A 5723-nucleotide genomic window follows, 5' to 3' on the forward strand; every position below is an offset into this window, starting at 1 on the left:
TGGTGAGTTTGTCCAAAACATCACTGACTGTGGCCGGGATCCAAGGGCCTGGCCCTGACGTCAGGGTCGAGCCTCCCACGCGGCCGGGGGGGGGGGGGTGGTGGTGGGGGCGGGCAGGGCTGGCCTTCCTCACGGTACTTAAGGCCGGGGCTCGGTCTCCCGGCACGGCCGTCCCACTGGGCACACACCCCTGGCAGCCAGCGGCTCCGGGACCTCCGCTCCGGCCCTTCCCCGGGAACCCAGGCGAGTCCTCCCTCCTCCCCGCGGCGGGCGGGCGGGGCCGGCGGGCGCTCGCGGGCCCCTCTGACCGCGCGGCCCCCGCGCCCCGCTCCAGGTGCCCCGCAGCGCGTCAGCAGCCATGCCGCCTCAGCTGCACAACCGCGCCGACCTGTCGGCCAAGGTCGTGCACGGCGCCCTGGACGGCCTGCCGCGGGCCGTGCGGGAGTTCGTGGAGAGCCACGGCCGGCTGTGCGAGCCCGACGCCATCCACATCTGCGACGGCTCCGAGGAGGAGAACCAGCGGCTGCTGGCCCGCATGCAGGAGGAGGGCGTGCTCAAGAAGCTCCGCAAGCTCCACAACTGGTGGGTGCCGGGGGGCGGGGGCGGGGGCGGGGGCGGGGCTCCCGGCCCCCCACGGGCCAGCTCGGGGTCCCCCCTGACCCGCCGCCTCTGCAGCTGGCTGGCGCTCACGGACCCCCGGGACGTGGCCCGCATCGAGAGCAAGACGGTGATCATCACCCAGGAGCAGAGAGACGCCGTGCCCGTCCCCAAGGCCGGCCCCAGCCAGCTGGGGCGCTGGATGTCCGAGGAGGACTTCGAGAAGGCCTTCAGTGCCAGGTTCCCCGGGTGCATGAAGGGTGAGTGCCCCGCCCGCGCGTGCGCAGTCCTGCGCCGGTGCGTGTCCCGCGGCCCAATCGCCGGGCTCTGCGCACGCGCGAGATGGGTTCTGCGCGTGCGCACTCACAGCCTCCACGTGCGTGTGGGCAAGGCACCTTAATGGGCTCAGCCCGAGGCTCGCCACAGTGGCGAGGGGGACGTGAGCGTGGTCCTGGGGTGACGTCGAGTCGAGGGGCGGGGCACGTGAGCGTGGGTCCCGGGTGACGTCGAGGGGCGGGGGAGGTGAGCGTGGTTCCCAGGGGACGTCGAGGGGCGGGGCACGTGAGCGCGGCCCGCGCGGCGTGGCGGCGCGGGGACGCGGGGGACGTCGGGGCGCGCTGACGTCACCGCCCCGCCCCCTCCCCGCCCCGCCCAGGCCGCACCATGTACGTGATCCCCTTCAGCATGGGCCCGCTGGGCTCGCCGCTTGGCCAAGGTGGGCGTGGAGCTGACGGACTCGCCCTACGTGGTGGCCAGCATGCGGATCATGACGCGCATGGGCTCGGCCGTGCTGCAGGCCCTGGGCGACGGGGAGTTCATCAAGTGCCTGCACTCCGTGGGCTGCCCGCTGCCCCTCAAAAGTAACCGGCGCGCCCTTCCCAGCCCGGGGCTGGGGCCGCCCGCAGGGCCGGGGGAGGGGTGCGGTGGGGGGGGGCCGGGGCGCCGGGGCCACACTCACCCACCCTCCCCCTTCCTTCCTTCGCAGGGCCCCTGGTCAACAACTGGGCCTGCAACCCCGAGCTCACGCTCATCGCCCACCTCCCGGACCGCAGGGAGATCGTGTCCTTCGGCAGCGGCTACGGCGGGAACTCGCTGCTGGGAAGAAGTGCTTCGCGCTCAGGATCGCCAGCCGGCTGGCCAAGGAGGAGGGCTGGCTGGCCGAGCACATGCTGGTGAGGGTGCGGGTCCGCCCCCGGGCAGAGGGACGCGGGCCTCTCCCTCTCCCTTCCCTCCTCTTCCCTTTATTGCTTTCCAGTTTCCTTACTGCCCTCCCTCCCGCCCTCCCCCCTCCCTATATCAGTATGGCTTTAATCTCGTTCTCTCAAAGTGTCTTTGCATCTTAACTTTGAAAAAGTGTTGTTGTTGTTGTTGTTATTGTTGTTTTGCCAGCACCAGGCCTTGAACTCAGAGCCTGGCACTGTGACTTGCCTGGCTTGCTTAGCTGGCTCTCTTATCGCTTGAGCCACGCCTCCAACCCTTCTTTTCTTGGTTATTTTGGAGAAAGATGATTGCACTTTTCTGCCCAAGCTGGCTCCAAACCATGATCTTCCAATCTCAGCCTCCTGAGTGGCTAGGTTTTCAGGAGGGAACCCACCGGCACTTCCCGTGTGTCCCCTCCCCGGCCCCCCCCCCCCCCCCCTCCCCATGAACGCACCTTTATCCTATGAAGAAAATGGGCTTCCGGTGACAGCTGCACAGAGGCCGGAACGAGGAGCCTTGTCTTGGCAGATCCTGGGGATCACGAATCCTGCGGGGGAGAAGAAGTACCTTGCAGCCGCCTTCCCCAGCGCGTGTGGGAAGACCAACCTGGCCATGATGAACCCCACCCTCCCTGGGTGGAAAGTGGAGTGCGTCGGGGACGACATCGCCTGGATGAAGTTCGACAGCCAGGTGACTGTCGGGGTGCAGCCTGGCGCGGAAGGGGCCTGCCCGGGGTCAGCTCTTCTCCCCGCCCGCCCAGGCCCGCGGAGCCGTGGGAATGCCGTGGGAATGCCCCGTAAGCCGCCTGGGCTGCGGTGTGTCCACACGCTGACACTTGTTAAAACAGTATCGGGGGGCACGGAAGAGGGAGAGAGGAAGTTGTCGTCTGGGTAAACATAAGGCAGGTGTGCAGTCTAGGGAGAGGAAAGCCTGATTTGAGAATTTGATGTAAGTCCTAGCTCAGCACAGTCAAAAAAAAACAAAAAAATACGTGGAGCGAGGCAGAGATAGGAGATTGGGGTCCAAGGCGAGCCTGGGTAAAGTTAATGAGAGCGATCGCAACAAAACAAGAAGAAAGAACAAGTAAAAGCGGGTTACAGGGGTCACAGCTGTAATCCTAGCTTCCCAAGAGACTGAGGTCTGACGATTGTAGTGTGAGGCCAGCCAAGGGAGAGAAGTCTGCACGGTTCTCACCTCCAGTGACCCACAGTGCCCTGCCCGGCACTCATCGCTCCTCTGGCCGACTACCTTCCAGGTAACTTACGGGCTATCAACCAGAGAACGGTTTCTTTGGGGTGGCTCCTGGCACCTCCGGAAAGACGAACCCCAACGCCATGAAGACCATCCAGAGGAACACCATATTCACCAACGTGGCGGAGACCAGTGACGGCGGCGTGGTACTGGAAGGCATGGACGAGCCCCCGGCCCTGGGGGTCAGCATCACGTCCTGGAAGAACAGGGAGTGGACCCCGCAGGACGGTGAGCCCCCCGGGGCCGGGCGTGCCTGTGGGCCCTGGAGTTTGAACGTGCGCTGGGCAGCCAGGGCCGCCGCCTACGGCCGGACACCAGCTCTCTCTCGCTCGCTCTAGGGGAGCCCTGTGCCCATCCCAACTCGCGGTTCTGCACCCCTGCCAGCCAGTGCCCCATCATCGACCCTGCCTGGGAGTCTCCGGAAGGTGTGCCCATCGAGGGCATCATTTTTGGAGGCCGCAGACTGCGGGTGAGGCGGGGAGCGCGGGCTGGGGTGGCCGGGCACTCTGGTGCCATCTCTCTTCTTCCATGACCTGTGGGGGGGGAGGGGGGGTGCCAAAGGCCTTCCTTCCCCCCAATCGAGACCCCTGGGCCAGCGCCAGCGCACAGCCACACCTTGAGGTCTGTGATGGAAGGGAGCCGGGTGTAGCCCTGTGTTCCCGGGTGACCTTCCTGGTGACCTTCCTGTGACTTCCCACTTCTCTCGGTGTTGCATATGGAACGCCAGCTCCACTGCAAACATGCCGCTAGAGGGGCATGGCGGTGCATGCCCGAGGTCCCAGGGCTCGGAACACTGCAGCGGCAGCCTCTCGAGTTCTCAATCGCCAGACTCCATCCACACGATGATTACTTAATTTTTTTTTTTTTTTTTTTTTTTTTTTTTTTTTTGCCAGTCCTGGGCCTTGGACTCAGGGCCTGAGCACTGTCCCTGGCTTCTTCCCGCTCAAGGCTAGCACTCTGCCACTTGAGCCACAGCGCCGCTTCTGCCGTTTTCTGTATATGTGGTGCTGGGGAATCGAACCTAGGGCCTCGTGTATCCAAGGCAGGCACTCTTGCGCTAGGCTATATCCCCAGCCCGATTTACTTAATTTTTTAAGAGTTGCTTCTTGGCCGTGTCTTTTCCTCTGTGGAGTGGTACCACTGGTCTGGAGTTGGAATGGCAGAGTTCTTAAGGAAGCCAGACGCGCGTGGTTCACACCTGTAGTCGTAGCTACTCAGCTCAGAGGACCGTGGTTCAAAGCCAGTGGGACAGACAAAACCAGGAGACTCTTGATCTCCAGTTACCCAGCAAAAAGGCAGACGTGGAGGTGTGGCTCAAGTGGTAGAGTGCCTGCCTTGAGCGCAAAAGCTCAGGGACAGCACCTGGGTCCTGAGTTCGAGTCTCGGTATTAACCACCCACTTCCTCTTTCCTCCTGCTTTATAAAGGCGTCCCTCTTGTCTACGAAGCCCTCAGCTGGCAGCACGGGGTGTTTGTGGGGGCTTCCATGAGGTCGGAGGCCACGGCAGCGGCGGAACACAAAGGTAAGTCAAAGCCGGGCTCCCTCGGGCCCTGCCTCTGGGGGGGCAGGTGGGGGAGGAGACGCCCGGGCGTGTCGGGGCCAGCAGGAAACGGCGGTCCCCATCGCCTTTGGGCCCGAGGCACACGGACGCGTCTCCCTCTGTCTGACAGGCAAGGGTCATCATGCACGACCCCTTTGCCATGAGGCCCTTCTTCGGCTACAACTTTGGCAAGTACCTGACCCACTGGCTGAGCATGGCCCAGCGCCCGGCAGCCAGGCTGCCCAAGATCTTCCACGTCAACTGGTTCCGGAAGGATAAGGACGGGAAGTTCCTGTGGCCGGGCTTCGGGGAGAACAGCCGGGTCCTGGAGTGGATGTTCAACGGATCAACGGGGAGGACAGCGCCCGGCTCACGCCCATCGGCTACGTCCCGAAGCGGGCGCCCTGAACCTGAAAGGCCTGGGGAACGTCGACATGGAGGAGCTCTTCGCCATCTCCAAGGAGTTCTGGGAGAAGGAAGTGGAAGATGTGGAGAAGTATCTGGAAGATCAAGTCAACGCCGACCTCCCGTATGAGATCGAGCGGGAGGTCCTGGCTCTGAAGCAGAGAATTAGCCAGATGTAGTGGGGGTGAAGAGGGTGGGGGGGGCACGTCTTTAGAACCAGCCCGTCCCGCCGGAGGACGCACCTGCAGCCCAGAGGCTGCCGCCCTTCCCGAATCCACGCCGGGAGCCCATGGTCCACACACCCCGTGATTAGGTGGGAGCCGCCCGGCTCGGGCCGCCAGCTGTAGACAGTAGGGGGGAATCTTAGCCAGAATCCAGAATTCACACCCAGCGCACGCTTGGTTCCACACTGAGGTCTCTCTGGCCTTGAGTCTTTTCACTTTCGCCGTCTCCGTGAGCTAGAATGCACAGAACAGAAATACTTGAGTTGTACATACGTGTATTTTGAGTGTTTAGTGTGCGTCTGTCGCTGTCTGTACTGTTGTCTAAAATCTATTTACACCTTGGGAGAATCTCGGGCAAGATTTACCTACTAGTGTTACTAGAAAGAAATGTTGCTTTGTTGCTAATATATGTGTTTAAATTATTTTTATACACTATCGTCTTTACCTTTATATAATTATGATATGCGTCTTTATCATCTGGGGGGAGGGGAAATTACCAAATAAAC

General features: G+C 62.6%; 1 pseudogene; it reads left to right on the top strand.

Moving 5' to 3' along the window:
• Positions 1-315: 315 nt before the first annotated feature.
• Positions 316-5466, top strand: LOC125345219 (annotated as a pseudogene).
• The last annotated feature ends 257 nt before the right edge of the window (positions 5467-5723 follow it).

This window comes from Perognathus longimembris, unplaced genomic scaffold, assembly GCF_023159225.1.
Source record: "Perognathus longimembris pacificus isolate PPM17 unplaced genomic scaffold, ASM2315922v1 HiC_scaffold_5405, whole genome shotgun sequence".
Classification (NCBI taxonomy): domain Eukaryota; kingdom Metazoa; phylum Chordata; class Mammalia; order Rodentia; family Heteromyidae; genus Perognathus; species Perognathus longimembris.